This window comes from Lampetra fluviatilis, chromosome 9, assembly GCF_964198595.1.
Source record: "Lampetra fluviatilis chromosome 9, kcLamFluv1.1, whole genome shotgun sequence".
Classification (NCBI taxonomy): domain Eukaryota; kingdom Metazoa; phylum Chordata; class Hyperoartia; order Petromyzontiformes; family Petromyzontidae; genus Lampetra; species Lampetra fluviatilis.
This window is the reverse complement of record NC_136283.1, coordinates 7,797,335-7,815,117: the sequence shown is the minus strand read 5'-3', so window position 1 is coordinate 7,815,117 and position 17,783 is coordinate 7,797,335.

Genomic DNA, 17,783 nt, shown 5'->3' with positions numbered 1-17,783 from the left:
GAGTTATATATGAGCCAGTTCTTAGCGTTTTCCTGGGTTGCCTAAAATGAGCACCTGGTGCATTGTGTAAACATCAACACTGGGGAGAGAAAAGTGGCTGGGTATGGTGCTGGCCGCACCACCTGGACGGGCAATGTGATTGGCCTTAAAAGGTGAATGTTCGTTAACAGCATTCCCCCATTAGTTAGCATGTCAAAGGCTATATGGGGGACCATTGCCTTTGTGCGCATGTGTCCGTCATTTCCATCACCTCATTCTTCAGAAACCATGCATTTCCTATTAACTGTAACGATAACTGTGTGCCGTACCAGCCATGCTGGCTTCCATCTCTTGCGTGGAATGGATCCACGCTCACAGGTATGCGTTTATAATGGGAAGCACATGACGGTTTCACGCCATATGTTTAATGCCATACCTCTTCTGAGCCAGGTCTTGTCAGATCTCAGACGATTTTTGCGTTTCATGTGGTAAGCAGCACTGTACCTCTCTCTGCGAGGCACGATGCACGTAAAATTGGAGGGGGTTTTTTTTCTTCCACCTTCAGACAAGATGTTTCTCATGAGCGACACTCTTTTCTCTTGACATACTGAAGTGCAGGCTATTTGAAGAGGTGCTCCTTTGAAATGTTGAAGCAAGGTCTTGCCTGTTCTGAGAATGTACGGTATCTGGAGAGAGCAAAGTGATTTCCTTCGCCACATGGTTGTAAAATATTCACGTGCCTTTTATACTATCACCCAAAGATGTCAATTGGGATTTGTGGACCCAAGTTTATACCTCCCCTTATCCCTTGCATTTCCATAACGGTTACCTATAACTGAGTTGTATCAGCATTTGTTCTCTTCTTTGCGAAATAAGCATTCATAATGTAGCTATGCTGGCAACAGAATAATAATAATTACAGTCGAGTTCACTTCATCATCATATGAGAATTGAGGGGACACTAGTTTCTGTTGGTGGCTCTGAACCAGTGTTAGAAATTCCACATTCTCATGGTGGGAGCCAGTCTCTCCACATGAATTCATACTCTTAGTTCTTTCGGTAAAGTCACGTAGGTAAAAAATGTAATTAAAATTAATAAAAAATAAAAACAATAGTTTTCATTTCATTTTTTACCTACGTGACTTTAACGAAAGAACTAAGAGTAGGAATCCTTGCAGTCACGAAAGCCTCAAATCTAGAATCTCCACATGAACATAAAAAGGAGTTTATCTAGATAGAGACTGTAGCTCAATAAATGCCAAATGCTTCTGAGGAAGGGGAAATATTTAATTTGCTGTTGTAATTTTAACAACTGAAGAAGAGGGATGATGTTAACTGAATTATCCCATATATGTTTGTGCTACAGAGAAATAAAGTGAAGTGTCTCATGATCTGATACAATTTTATAAACCTTCCTTAGCAACGGGCAGAAATATTTCTAAAATGCTAAACCTTTTTTTGGACGATTGTGCAGGACCAGGGGCAAGGTTTAAATTAGTAATTAAATAGACAGACCAAGTCCATCTCTGCAGTAGATACAAATGATGTACTTTTATGACATTCACATATTCAGGGTGGCACAGGGGTAACACTCGTGCTCCACAGAAAGAAGGTACTGGGTTTAATTCCTGCCACGGGTGCCTTGCCATTGGAAGTTTGTATGTTCTCCCCCAGTTCTGCACGGGTTTCCTCAAGGTTCTTGTATTTTTTCCCCATAGGTCATATGAAACGTACAATGTAATTGATATTGACTAGACATCACAATGCTGAAAAATTACCTGCAAATTACTCAATTGGGATCACACAGCAGCAACAGCAACATTGCCTCCGATTGCGAAAACTTGGCAGGACCCTCCTGAAAAAAGAAGTCTTAAGACTTTGCGAGACCTTTCTGGGTAAATAAGCAAAATAATAAAACAAAACGAACAAACTAAACCCAGTGATTTATATGTGGACCAAATTTATGTGTGCCATCTCCTGGAACTTCGCAGTGATTTGTTGACAAAACCTGGTAGATGCAAAAGAGCAGAGTGCTTTCAGGGTTATTTGGATGCAGGCAAAAATATAAACATTCTTTATGATCTTGATTTGAAGTTTTCGTGACTGCAGGAATCTATACAGGTGGGACGGACGCTTGTGTTGCGCCCGAAACGTCGTGATTTAATTTATTTTATACCTACGTGACTTTACCGAAAGAACCAAAGAGTATTCTTTATGATGGTAAAACATTCGAATACAGCTGTGTCACCCGAGAAGTTTAACAATGTTAGTGGGAAACATGGGAGGTGGTGGAACATCTGCTATTCATTAGATACGTTGTACCAAACTATGAAGTTAGAATCTCTCTGACCCTACATGTTGGTACTCAAATATGGATCAGAAATATGTTCTTCTTCAGTGCAATACTCTATGAATGTATCATGAGCATAGGGACAGATTGTTATTGATTAATATATTGTTATATATCTAGTCAACATCAGCTATGGTCAATCCACTGCTGGATGAAGGCCTCCCCAAAGGCTCCGCCATCTCTAATGATCATGCGACTAAGAGTCCACCTTGCACTTGCACACAAGCTAATTTAATCGTTTGAAAATATACTAATTCATCAAGGCCAGTCGGTGTTTCTCTGTGAAGCTTCAGTCTTTTCGATCACCACATTATATTAAAGTTATTCTTGGCAAAATGTAAATTTCTATTTTAAGATTCAGAGGAAATCTTGATTTTAAAATGTCAAACTATGCAAGTTAATGAGACTAAATTGGACGACAGAAGCTCATGTTACGATATTTAAATGCACATCAGAGAATTACATTGTCAAATTCATAAAAACCTACGTAGTGTTTTTAAAACATGCTAACATAGAGACATCAACATTTAACACGTAGGCTTTCGCGACCAATATTATCCATAATATAGCTTTTTAGGTTTGATCGTGTACATATGAATGTGTCGTTATTTAAGACAGAAACAGAAGGACTTCTTCACAAATCTGGCTATCGCCTGATGATGCTCGTTGTAATTACTGGTTAAACGTCGTACTCTGATTGTAAATGTTGTGGGTTTACTCTCCAACACGCCGGTGTGCTGTACTCATAACGAATTAGCACGTTATGTTTACGTGACAAACCTTACTAATAGGCTGTGTTGGGTGGTGGCGGGTTTAACGACACATTTATATTTACGTGATCTAACCCAAAAAAACTCTATTATGAAGACATCAACATTCCTTATTTCAGAGCAGATAGTTGCGTAAACCTCACAGTAAATTGCACAAATTCATGGTGGCATGTGTGGTTACCTACTATCACCCTTTGCACAAAATATCTCCTTAGAGTTAATCGCGAGTCTGGTGAATGTGATCACGAGTTACATGTAGCAGCACGCACAAGCCCTTGTGAAGGCCAGCCTGGCTGTTGATAGCTATACTAATGAGCAGCCTTATGACATGCCTCCAATACTCCTGACGTTAGCACTGCCAGTTAAAAAAGAAAATGCTCCCACTGGGATAAGTGCACAGCTGCCATTTTGCAAAAGGTTTCTTTAGCTTTTGTTTTCCAACAGATTTATTTTTGCCCCTTGAGAGTGACAGACCTAATAAGCCTGCGGTGGGTCTGCTGCAGATAAACTGTGACCTTTTTTTCCTTTAACAAAATGTTACGAATGTTTGCTTATTGATTCTTAACAAAATATTATATCAGTACTGTCAGCATATAAGGCACATAAAGCTGAATCCTGGGCTCTAAGAACCACTTGTGAAGACGTTCTTGACTCTGGCAGTGGTGAGGCTGATTGTATTTGTAAAAATTGTATATGTATAAAACTAGTCTTAGCTTTGGATGATATAAACAACCATACGCATGCATTGTGCATGTATTTCACCTCGTAGATTGAGTCATTCTGCAGAAGGCCACGAGCATTAAATATTTCATTTTAGTTTCCTTAAAGTGCCAAAGAAAATCTAGTTTTTACCTGTCAAACTGCTTGTGCAGCAACTGCAAATTGGCTACCATCATAAGAGAGCCTGGTAACACAGTAATGTTTTACACATTTTAAAGGGTCATGTTCAAGCACATCCATAATTCATAATATGCAAATTTCGCTGCTGCTAAACCACAGAATGTATGTCATAATAGTAAAGCATCTCTAAGCATCTGTTTGAATGCCGATTTAAAATGTGATAATAACTACTCAAAGATGCAACCCTTGTTGATTGAATATATTTGGACGTGATTTTAGAACCAAGACCAGATGTTGAATAGAAATTAGCGAGCCTAATTACTAAATGTTTACATATAAATGAAATACCTAAATCATGGAATGCTTCAATGATTGCTATACTCGTAAAAGGTGACAACAATGATTCAAAGAATTACATAACTGGTGGCCTCTCATAACAAATATACACTGTTTCCTTTATGATCTCAAAGCACCACATCTTTTAGAGGCCAACTAACAATGAAAGCAAACTTGTTTGGAATTTTAAAAAAATCTGCCATTCACGAAATGCATACTGTCAATCAGATCCCATACTTATAAAAATATATATCATATTTCATGCATAGGAAACTGATGCAAACATTCAAACCCTTACTAACCAGTGTCCTAATACAAATATATATGTAGAATTTTTAAAAAACCATTTATACATATTCAACAGCACGACTGAGATGAAAGCAATGCAATAAAATTAATGAATACATTCCCACCAAGATTATGATGCAAGAAGATGCCTTCCAAAATTTGTATTGGAAATATAATCATAAGAGAGATACATGGTGAAAGTTCTAAGAGCAAGCCTAGTGACAGAAAGAGCAAGCCTAGTGACAGAATGGTGGCTAATAGCAGGACCACATCTTAGAGAATGTTCATGGAAAAACAAACTGATGAGATTAGTTCATCCATGGGGAGGCCTTCATGCAGCAGTGAGTAGAGAGCATGGCTGCTGATGATGAAGGCATGTAGTATGCCGTAACAGATACTCAAACACGTACTCTAAAAATATATGCCTTTAAACACATTTAGGATTAAGCCACATATCTAATATACGCACCCGTGTATATTTAAATTACAAGAATATGTACATTTAGAAAATTAGTGAACTATATTTAAAATTGTGCAGGTTTTGTGGAAGAGTGAACCTTTGCGTAATGGAATAAAGTATGCAATTTTAATTATAATCAGCATGCATGGTCAGAGATATTCAAATGGAAAAGCCATAAAAGGAAACTTAAGTTTTCCAAAGGAATATTTTAAATAGCTTTCTGGCTTAGCTTAGCCAAATATTATGCTTGTATATTGGATGATCAAACTAGCAATTTGTTCGTTTTGTCTAATTGTCTTTGGTCCGTCAAATTTTATGATAATCCACTCTCTATCACGGCAGCCACCATAAGTATTACTTGGTTAAATTAGGACCCAAACTGAGTTCCCTTCCTCCAAAAATTATCACCTCGCCACAGGAACCTCTGTGAGCAAATCACTGTTTTATATAAAACAGGCAACTGTGACTATTTTCAAACGAGTGTATTATTCTTATTTTTCGGTTTAAAGCTTTCGTGACTGCAGGGATTCATATTCTTGGTTCTTTCGGTAAAGTCACGACTGTATTATTATTTATTACTAGAAACAAACTTATGCTTCATCAGACTTTTTCCAAGATCACAGAGTAATTCCGGACAGCATTTGAAATCGTTTCGCTGAGAACCGAAGTTGTAATTTACATATCGAGTCCAAACTTCACATGTATTTTTTTTTGCAATTCCCCACTCCAGACGTTAAGTATGGGCTATGACATTTTCACGTCAGGTGCACAGAATTAATAACACGTATTGGGATTTGATAACTCACAGTATGTTGAGAGGGTACCACAGATTAATTCACCTTGCTGTTGACGTGCATCTTTGTCGTACACACATGTACCAAGCAGAATTCGACCCGTTTCACGATTTAGATCAATGTCTATCCTTCCCACATTGGCGCTTCGACTAGTTATGGATAATGCTTTTTATGATCTAATTTATGATCTAATTTATGATCTAATTTTCTGAGGCCCAGAAATGTCATTGCTTCAGAATTATTAGAGCAATGGAATATATTTAAAGATATTGAGCAGGTTTTGATGTAGGCCATTTCCCAGTTACATTATTTTGCATATAAGAATAAAATATAACATAACGCAGTGCACATTTGTGTTTGAAGCACTCAATTTATATTTCAATTGTGTAACTTACAGTTAAATCGAAATATAAATTACAGTTGCTTAGCAATGATTTGTCATAGCATTAGTAGTCACAACAAAAGTTTCAGGTGTTTGATATTATAGATTAATTACTACCCGGTTGTAAAACGAAATTTTGTCACGTAGGTGAAAATAAAAATAATAATAATAATAAATAATCATAAAAATAAAATAAAAATCACTTTTCAGACATATTCGAAAAACACTCTTAAATTCATGCCACACATAGTGGTAGTTTTCTTCAACTACTTTACTTCACTTGACTCCTGTGTCGTGTTCAAATCTTGTAATCAAAATTTAGTCTACTTCCTGTTGTCCAATCAATTCAAAATGTTGCACACCGCACTCAGATCCGGTGACAATGAATGTCTGTATCAAAATTGGCTTCAATTAATCAATTCATTCGCTACTATTATTTTTATATATATATTTGTGCAGGTAAAAAACGCCGTGGTCCCTAAACTCTCGAAACGCCTGGTCCGTGTGAACGAGTTACGGAAGTGATCAATTAATTCCAGTCAGCGTTGATGTGGGAGCAGGCGCTGCATCATTGACGTACTTCTCGACCGCGAGTTGAACTAAGTTGTGAATAAAACAGTCGTTTTTTTTTCATTCATTTTTAAAGGAGTTTTTATGTTGTTTATTCATAGTTCAAATGTACACCTGGGCAGTGACAAACACGTCAATGAGAAAATGCTCAGAATGTCCCTCTATGCTAACCACAATGTCCCCTGGCTCCTGCATATTGACAAATGGGGTCCACATGTTGGCTCTCTTTTGAAATGGGGAACAGATCATTACATTGGGGGAACCGGGTGTGTGGAATGTTGGGTAAGAAAGGCTCTCGAACCCACAGTGAGCCCAGAGGTACGCAGCCGGCAATGGAAGTCTTTGAGGGAGTTGGTGTGGCCCACTGGATGAGGCTATGTATGTTCTTTTACAAAATTAGGAACGATGAATAACATTTCAAATTAGCAGAGTAGCTTAACTCAGCCGAGTGATCACAATGGTCGTCTCGACTTAAGCGACAAAGAGCGTTATCCACTGACAGTCTGGTTTGTGTAGAGTATCTGCAAACCAGACTTTAATTGCATCAACTCCCTACAAATCACATTTGAAACTAAAATAGAGCGAATTATGCCGCACTACGCTGGGCGAAAACAGTCTTTAAAGTGTAAGCTTAAAATAGATGTTTTTTTTTATTTCAAAGTGCTTTGAAACTACACAACAGAAGGAACTCGGAAAATTGTGCTGAGATGTGGGCAGCTGCATTGTTTTACCCATTGATTTGCATTCTATTTGGGCTCATTAACATGTTAAAACATATCAACATCACTCCTTTTTTTTGTATGCAACTGCATGTGTTTGATTTTTGTACCACAAATGTCACCATGGGAATCTTGAGAACCAAAAGAGTCTCATGCCCGATGGTTTATGGATTGAAAATCCCCCCTCGTTTGAAATATAATAGAATAACAGATGAATGAAAAATAATAACAGGTGTTTCATACTGTCACTGAGAGAAAGGAAGATATTGACATTTTGGTTGACACACCTTCAGGAAATATCGATTTTTTTTTTTTACAAAGAAAGAGGGCCTGATTCATGTAGGGTTTGTTTGACACTTTACCAGAAGTTTTGCTTGAAGGGAAAATTTAACAAAAGCGAATTTGCCAAATTTACGTAACGGTTTTTCTCTGATTTGCCATGTTAAACGGGTGGACCCCATTCTGCAAAAAAGCCCTGAAGCCAATCAGGAGTTAGGGATACCCTAGTTGATATCAGCATGCTCACCCCAAGTGACAGGCTAAGCATAACCAATCAGGCTCCGTCTGTTTCACACATGTGCTCAAGTGTGTATGTGAGACTTGCTTTGCCTTTCCGCCAAGGTGCTAATTACGCACAATGATGATGATGACAACGATGTTGCTGAAGACATCGCCATGCCATGTCGGTCGTGGGGTTGTTGGAGCATACTTCACTCCACTGGATCTATGTTGGTTGGTGAAGAGTGGAGACCCGGGATCAATTTAAATTTAAATAGCTACTTGTATTAGCTATGGTCAGTAAACAAAGTTAAGTCAATAGCCCATAAGGTTGCACAGGGGGTCATTTGAATATGTGTACGCATGCATGCTTGAATGTGTCTGTATATGGGGGAGTGGTAGTGTAGCCTTTACTGCACTTCACTGCGAACCCGACGGCCCAAGTTCGATTCCCGCTCACGGCCAACACCAGTGACAATTATCTCAACCGGCTCTGGGCTTCCCCGAGGTCGATTCAGCCTCAAATCAGTACCTGGTGCGGTATGTAAACATCACCACTGGGGAGACAAAGGTGGCCGGGCGTGGCGCCGGGCACCCACCCCCTCGCGTGCCGTGCCGGCCTGTCATAGGTGCTGCTCGCTGTTGGGTGTTTGTGTAACGTGGGAGCCCGGTGTCCGTGCTCCTCCAACCTGAGCACGTGGTTCATAGTGCAGTGCTGCGCCCTTCTGCCACCACACTGATTCGTGTCTAAAAAAAGAAAAAAAAGAAAATCTGTGTTTTTGTACGAATGTGAGTTTCTAAGTGTGTGTTTGTGTATGTGTAGTGAGTCACTTTGGAGACACTAGTTAGGAGGCAGCAGCGTTTATTCTACACTATATAACACCGTTACACACGGGACTACAATATGCCTATCTATTACACACCGTTACACACGGGATAACTATGAACGGGTCAGAGCAGCCAACGTGCTGTCTCACCCACGACGTTGGACTTGGAGACGTAACACTTAAGTTCCACTTCACCTGTAGACAGCCCCGATATGCGATCGGGGCTTCCCTTTTATCGTACTTGGCGCGGCCTAGCTCCGCCCTCGGCCGCGCCCCCTTCTGGAACGTTTCCGAAGGTTCCAGGCTACCTTGCACGTGCCACCGACCCGGCTCCGCCCTTAACCACGCCCCCTTCAGGATCTCTCCAGAAGATTCCCGGCTACACTTCCCGTGTTCCCTCGGTCACCTTTGACCCCACATTCCTCACCCCGGCCCATCACGTGGTTCACCCGAGGCCGGTGTGACTCGTCCTCAAATGCCCCCTTCCGCCAGCAGCCCGCACCACGCTCCCGAGTGACCAATCACGTGGCATTCACTCGCTGTGCTGGCGGAGTGGCTGCTATCCCCTACTCTGTCGGTAGGACTCATCAGCCTCTCTCTCTGCTAGCACCCAGTACCACGCACCCTAGCGACCCACTGTGTGGTACTTGCATGGTGTGCGAGCCTCTATACCCATACTGTATTTCCTCATTCTACCGTACTTAGCGCTACGCGCCATCGTGATCCATTCTATATCACTACATGCGGATGGAGCAGTGGCGCACTGCCCTATGGATCTGGTGACTTGAGTTTGAAATCTCCTGCTTTTTGGGTCAGGTGACAGAATGGCGTTAGGACATGCCATTATGTGACCGAGCCCAATAATCAATTGTGAATCATAATATTGACGGTGAAAACCTACGTGCTAAGATAAGATTATTTGAAGACTCTCCAAACGTAATTTTTTTCCCTCAAGATGGTCAATTGGCTGAAATATCAAGATCTTACTTTCCCCTCAGCGACTGTTGAATATTTTTTTTAAAATATTAACCTGTTATTTTATAGGTTTAGAAAATCAGCGACTTCATGAATATGATTATCAAAGTAAACATCAAAGGTATCTTCGTGAAGGTGAACGATGCACGGTGACAGGCACATCACTTCGCGTGAGTGTCACCACTCAGCTAATAAACTGCCGCGTTCACCCCCTGTTACCATTAAATCCAGTGTCTGAGAATAGTTTCAATTCCACATGATCTAGCTTTAACATCATAATTTAGTACAGCAACCACGCAATTGATACTTTTTCCTTTGGAAAAATTGGCGCATTTAAGCGTTGGTTTTTTTGGTATTGGAAATATCGATCCCTTCACCATGGATCCCTGTGCGTAGAGTGCACTGCAAAACATTTAACCAGGCAGATAGTTTTTTTGTATAATATATTTAAGAAATAGTACAGGAAAATACATATACATTATTTAACTCAATTAGCAGTATGCATCTGCAAATTTGCAAATACATTTTCGATCGGTACTTTGGGAGAAATAAAATTTCCAAAAAAATTCAAAGCACTAATTTAATGGGTAATAAGTATGCATAATTATACTGGTAGGAACGAAGTGGACCAGACCACCAATAGATTAATGTGTCCGTCCGTCCGTCCATCTGTCCGTCTGTCCGACAAGATGGCCGCCCGCTCCCCCTGCGATCTGTGAACTAAACAAGATGGCCGTCGCTTCTGGCGCCTCACGGCAAAACTTTAAACTTCGCTTCAAATTTACTTTACTGAAACGCAGCACGTTTTTTTAACACAGATACATGTATTAACACAGAGACGAGATACATTTAATCGCCTTATTTGTGCACGAAAAGCACGGCGCGAGGCCTAATGCGGCAGGCTTCGCGAGGCCTAGTGCGGCAGGCTTTGCGAGGCCTACTGCGGAAAAGGCATCGCGAGGCCTACTGCAGAGAAGGCTTCGCGAGGCCTACTGCAGGGAAGGCTTCGCGAGGCCTACTGCAGAGAAGGCTTCGCGAGGCCTAGTGCAGAAGGCTTTGCTAGGTCTACTGCAGAGAAGGCTTCGCGAGGCCTAGTGCGGCAGGCTTCGCGAGGCCTACTGCAGAGAAGGCATCGCGAGGCCTACTGCAGAGAAGGCTTCGCGAGGCCTACTGCAGAGAAGGCTTCGCGAGGTCTACTGCAGGGAAGGCTTCGCGAGGCCTAGTGCAGAAGGCTTTGCGAGGCCTAGTGCAGCAGGCTTCACGAGGCCTAGTGCGGCAGGCTTCGCGAGGCCTACTGCAGAGAAGGCATCGCGAGGCCTACTGCAGAGAAGGCATCGCGAGGCCTACTGCAGAGAAGGATTTGCGAGGCCTACTGCACGGAAGGCTTCGCGAGGCCTACTGCAGAGGCTTCGCGAGGCCTAGTGCATAAGGCTTCGCTAAGTCTACTGCAGAGAAGGCTTCGCGAGGCCTAGTGCACCAGGCTTCACGAGGCCTAGTGCGGCAGGCTTCGCGAGGCCTAGTGCGGGAGGCTTCGCGAGGCCTAGTGCAGAAGGTGGTGGTGGGGGGTGGTGGGGTGGTGGTGGTGGGGTTGGGTGGTGGTGGAGGGTGGTGGGGGGGTGGTGAGGGCTGGTGGGAGGGGTGGTGTTGAGGGTGGTGTTGGGGGGTGTTGGGGGGGGGGCTGTCAACTGCGCGTCAAACAAACACCTTTAATTAACGTTACACTAGAACACAGTAATTTTTTCTTTAACTCCTCTATACCCGGTCGATATCCCTGTACCAGCCCACCCCGCAGGGTCCTGTTAATTGTTAAAGCTTGATTTGAAGCTTTCGTGACTGCAGGAATCCATACTCTTTGGTTCTTTCGGTAATTTATTTTTATTTTATACCTACGTAGAACCAAAGAGTATAATTGTTAAGTGTCATTTCATGAATATCTCTTGTGAGGAAATACATATATATTTTTAAGAGAATGATAACCACGATATCACAATACAAGGTATTTTAAAATGATGGACCCGATTTGAAATCGCTATATATCTCTGCAACCACGAACTGCCCATGAATGAAACTCTTACCACTTGAAAGTTCGAGGAATAGAGTTTCAAATGATTACCGCCAGATGCCTCTCCCAGCACAGAAACAGCCCTAGCCTCAGTCATTCGCAAGACGGTGACCCCGCAAGGGGCGTTTTGCGTTCTGCAGTTAAGCAAGACTAAATCCGTAATTGCGGTGCAGCGTGCGTTGCAACGGCGTTTTGGCATTGATCCGCCAATGTCAAAGAGCATTCGTCGTTGGTACCGACAATTTGAGGAAACAGGCTGTTTATGTAAGAGGAAGAGCACAGGGCGACCACGCACCACAGAGGAAAACGTGAGAAGAGAGGCGTTTGGTACGAATTAAACTATCGTCTCGATGTTGTCCGTACAGCCGGTGGAGGGCACATAGAGCATTTATAAAATGGTTAGTAAAACTTGATAACTCATTAAACCGTTTGTATCTTTTTGTGTAATTGTAACATGTTGCCATCGTGAAATATACTGCTTTGAAATTGTGCCCATAGTTTTTAAACACCCTGTATTTTCTTAAACAGGTCATATAATTATCATCAATTGCTATATCTTAGTATTGAACCGATGACAGCAACCAAATTAATTGATTGTGAATTCCAACTTTTTTTTATGAACGACATAACAGAACGCAGACAGGACACAGACAGAACGCAGACAGGACACAGACAGAACGCAGACAGGAAAAAACACACACGAGTCAATAACCCTGCCTTAAAAGAATAAAAGCAGAGCATCGGTGATGTTTTGGGCAATCGGCCTTCACAGCACGTAACCGGTTTTACAGACTGGTAATAAAGTAGTGAAATACCTGTGAATCTGTATACACATCGAGAAACTATGTATTATTGTGATGCCACATTATGCACTTGGGTATGTAATTCTATTTTTGTTTCTTAAACATGCGCAATTCTACTGATGCAGGTTTTACCCTGCTACCTGTTAGGCCTCTATACAGTACCGCATATTGTGTGCAAGAGTTAGTTACACTCGCCAGCATTTCTACAAAAGCCATAGATAGCCATTTAAAATTGCCAACAACCAGAGAGCCACAGCCACAGCTCTGCCGTTCACTGTGTTGTGCCATTGCGTGGCAATGAACCCGTTCGCGGCAGTGCCTCGGTATCCAGCAGTGCAGAAAAAGTGATAAAAATTGTACTGGTAAGAACCTCCTGGTTACACCAGCCCACAGGGGATTATTGTGTCCGACGTGCAGGGAGGGGAGGGAGGGGCTGGGTGGGGAGGGGAGGGTGGGGCTGGGTGGGGAGGGGAGGGGAGGGTGGGGCTGGGTGGGGGGTGGGAGGGGTGGGGCTGGGTGGGGAGGGACTGGTCACCCCGTGGTGCTCTTATAAAACTCAACGTTTAATCTACTCACGCCGGCTTGTGCCCGCCCTCACAGTCGGCCATATTTGCGGAATACACCACGCCACCGTTGACCCTGGACATTGACCGAGCAACCCAACGTTCCTACCAGCTCCCTCCGCAGGAATGTGTTTATTTTGTACGTGCAGCGCCTGACGCATTCTCCACGATGGGCCAGACACGTGGGTTCCATTAAGCACATCTGAGCACGTGTGCACTTGCCAAATAGTCTGAAACAAGACCGGTATTTTGTGAGGGCGTTGCTTTCACCATCCCTATATGGTTGGTGCTCAGGATTTTTGTTGGACACAAATGCAAGCGTGCTTAGTACAGTTTAACTTTGAAATGCGTTAAACAGAAAATGTGCCACTAACATTTCAACAAAAACATTGATGTGTGATTAATACCTTGGAATTAGATGACCAAACACCTTTACGGGGATTGTATATCCAATTAAAGTAAGTTAACCACCTAATTAATATCTCGACTTACTCGGGAAGGAGCCAAATAGATTAATTAGTTACAATTTACAATCTGTTTTTGTAAATAATTTTTGTATGTATTGAGACATAATTTCCACCATCATCATGATAAGTCCACTGCTGAATGAAGACTTCAAGCAGCTGCCTTCTCTCATAATCCTGTGATGAATTAACCCAACTAACACTTGCAAACAAGCTGATTGTGTTGCTCCATCTCTTTGGCCATCGTCCTCTTGGGTGGCACTCTTCCATTATTCTTGACAAGCAGTTTTCATCTCTGTTCGTGACTTGTACTGCCAAACCCCATTTACTTTTGTTAACAGTTAGAAATATGTCTTTAACCTGTACGGTTTTTTTTCATCCAAATGTTCCTTTCTGTCTCTCAATGTTATTCTGAGCATGTGTAGTAACATCGCGGAATGTCACTCTGCAGTGCCGGCCCTAGAGAGGCACGGCCTGCGGTGTAACGACATTGCGGATACCACGATGATGTGGGTGTAGTACTGGCCCTAGAGGGGCCTGGTGAGCACTGATGGATAGCGCTCGATGGCACCACGCTTGGTGTACAGTGCCAACCCTACAGGACTGGGTATGGGAGTGCCGGCCATAGAAATGAGGTTACTAAAGGGCATGGCACTCTGGTTGACCCGAGAGGACACGTGACTGGTTAAGTCTAGAAAGGGGCCCAAGTGCAGGCTAGCGGTGGTCACGTGGTTAGCATCCAGATCCTTCCTGAGGATTCTGGAAGGTGGTCGTGGCCAAGGGCGCAGCCAGCCACGCCGCAGAGAATGTAAGCCGGTTGTTGTTCATCCTGAAGAAACCTTCGTCTACGTTCTCCGTTCAACGAGTCTCCAATACGTGGACCTGGACCCATGCTGTGGTCCCGGTCCGTAGTAGCAGTTACGTTGTAATTAGTGTAGTTAGCCTAGTGGTCACCACCATTGGTTGTTATTCTGTTAAGGGGAAGTTACCCCGTGTGTTGGAGTTAAATAAATGTGTTTCCTCCAAGTATACGTCTGCGACTCAGTTGAACTCACTACACATGTAACGCACGGTGATTTTTTATACATGTTTAGGGGTTTTTTTCTGTTCATCAATGTCCATGTTTTTGATCCATATGTCATAGCATCCACAATGAAGTTGGTGAAGTTAGCCCCTTGACTTCCAAGGTGAAGATATGAAGTCGGAAACTCACACAGATGCCACTAGTTAACACGATCAACCCTTGCCATGATGATGCAAATCACTTAAATACCTATATCTTGATGAGTTACATTATTTACAGTGAATGTGGGATTGCTCGTAAAACGTGTTTTGCCAACAAATGGAAAGTCATATGACTTGAAAATTTACACCAATGGCAACAGGCCCATGTACATTTTGTTGAATGAGTCGAAGCTGTGGTGCATGGGTTCAAAGTTCCCAATATAATAAGTATGTAACGCCTTTGCAAGGCATGCTGGTCTGAATGATTGTACTGTCACAGTCTAACGGGCTAATAGATATGCAGTGTAGGTTGAGCTCACAATCTATCACAGGCTGATTTAGTTCAGGTTAACTATAACATTAGTGTTATCATGATGTAGACTATAATTGTACTAATTTCAATGTGGCTTTGCTCTGGTCAGTGAAGCAATTATTAACTCAACCGCAAGACGTGCTGTATATCACTCCAGTTTATTGGCAGATGAAATATGCATGTGAGTTTGTAGCCATGTAGGTTGTATTCTTTCATGTATATGCAATAATCACTTTTCAAGTTTCACAAACCTTGTATCATGCTATTTTGGAAGTGGCATAATTTAAATATTCCTAAACGTGAAGAAAATCTGAATTTCAAAATACTCAAAACCTTGGCTAGAAAGGTCCCAAATGGGACACAACAAATGCCATGGCCATGAGCGAGGCTGAGAATACCACGTGCATCAATATTGCATTCACAACATGTACAGAATAATTGAACCAAAGCTGAAGGTCTACAGGGGAAAATAACTATAACGGTACTTATTTTTCAGACCTAAGAAGTATTTTATTTAGCATTTATAATTCTGATTGTAATTTTAATAACCTGACTTTGAAATGATTTAATACCTTCCCAAAAAAAGGAGGTGCTCGTGAAACAGGTCACGTGACCTTCAGTGATTACAGGCTAACACCTGGAGCAACGTTTTTATTGTTCAGTGACGATGGATAGACATTAAAATGTTATTGTATGGACGAGCCTTTTGCCTGGCCAAGGACAGGTGTATTTCAGTAAATCTGAAACTTGCAAGCAAAAAGCAGACTGCGACGTGATATTCATTGCATCAATTCGTGTGCAATTTGTAAGGCCGCGGTGACACAGACCTATTTCATTTTAAGGTTATAATCCCTTGTTCATCACGACGTCCGTTTTACTTCTATGTCTCAATAGCGTTATGGAGATTGCGTGACGTGAGGGTCCTGCCTTTGTAATGAGGGTTGTAAGTTGACGCTAAGGAGGGGGGAGGAGGCGCCTCACCCCCCAATGTGGTGACGTCACCCGCTTATTAATATTAATGATGGGGGTGTCCATTAGGAAGACGTCACCTCTTCATGATTATTAATGTGGGAGGGGCTGTTTGATGTGTAGTGACGTCACCTGCTTATGATTATTAGTGAGGGGGGGGTGCCACATGTAGAGTGACGTCACCTGTTCATGATTATTAATGAGGGGGGCTGGCCAACGTGAAGTGATGTCACGTGCGGGACACACAGACAGTCTTGGCTCATTATAATAGGAAATAATGTGTGCAGCATCCTGGTAGCATGCTTTGTGGACAAAATGGCGGGTTTTTTCTTTATTAAGTCAATCATGAAAGCACGTTTTTATTCTTTTCCGCAATTTTATTCCGCTCAGTGTCATGCCATGAGAATCACCAATTTAGATCTTCAGCGAAGCAATGCAACCCGTCGAGATAGAGGATGGCCCACATACGTGGATATCACAGAGCTACCTCTGAGATACCTCCAAGTGAGCTCTGGCACGTACAATAGAGGCCAGCACTGTACATATGGACAGTTGATTAGATGATGGCATATGTGTTAATCGGAGCTGAAATTTCAGCCAAAATTTGGTTAAAAACTGAAACAAATTTACGTGATGGGTTTTTTGTGTGGACAGTCATTGGTGACTCGGCTGAGACCACTGGCTCACTGCGCTGGAGAATCCCAGTGTAATCACAGGCAGGTGCCTCAATGCACCAGTCAGTTCTGTACCCTGACCTCTGAGCCACCTCACCACCTCCGCATTGATGCATTTTTTAAAAGCAACCAGTTTTGGTTTTTATGTTTTTTTTATACAACATGGCCTCGGATCAAATTTGTAATATTCAACTCTGTTTGAAGCCATTCTGGTTCATGATTCCATGCACTATGTGAGAATTGGTCACAAGATAGAATCCAGCATGGTTCGGATCGGATTTAATACAAATAAAAATTAACTAAATCAAGCCGATAATTGACTACAAATACAATATACAACTCCTAACAGACATTTTATAAACTGTCCCATTAACAATGTAATTCTACATTTTCAAACCATTGAAGAGATAACATATTTCCCTGAAAGTACTGCACATTCCCGGGTAATAAACCACAATACATGCAACTCCCATGATGCTTGCATGGCAATAGGCTTGGCTTGACTCGTTCACGATAATTAGTTGAATTATGTATGCATATAATCGAGTGTCTTAGAATTATATACAGTCCTATATATATGATGAATTCAAGTCGTGTATGTTGCATGAAGGCGAATGAAAATATGGAGAGATAAGAAGAAGACTAGATTTAATAAGATGGTAAACATGAGGCAAAAATAATAGATTCTTGAATTGATTGGTGATCCTAAATTGTGCAAAATCAATGTTTTGTGAGTAGGATGCACCGTTACATGATTAGCGTCATATTTAACCATTTGGCTTCTCAGTGTTCTGCAAGCCAGGACAAGGTAAAGTCCCGTTTGCTCTTCTATATTAACTGTTTTAGTACTGCAGTTACTATATTTAGCTTTCTACTTTTCAACAATTTAATTATAATGATAATCATGATCCATTTGTTTTAAA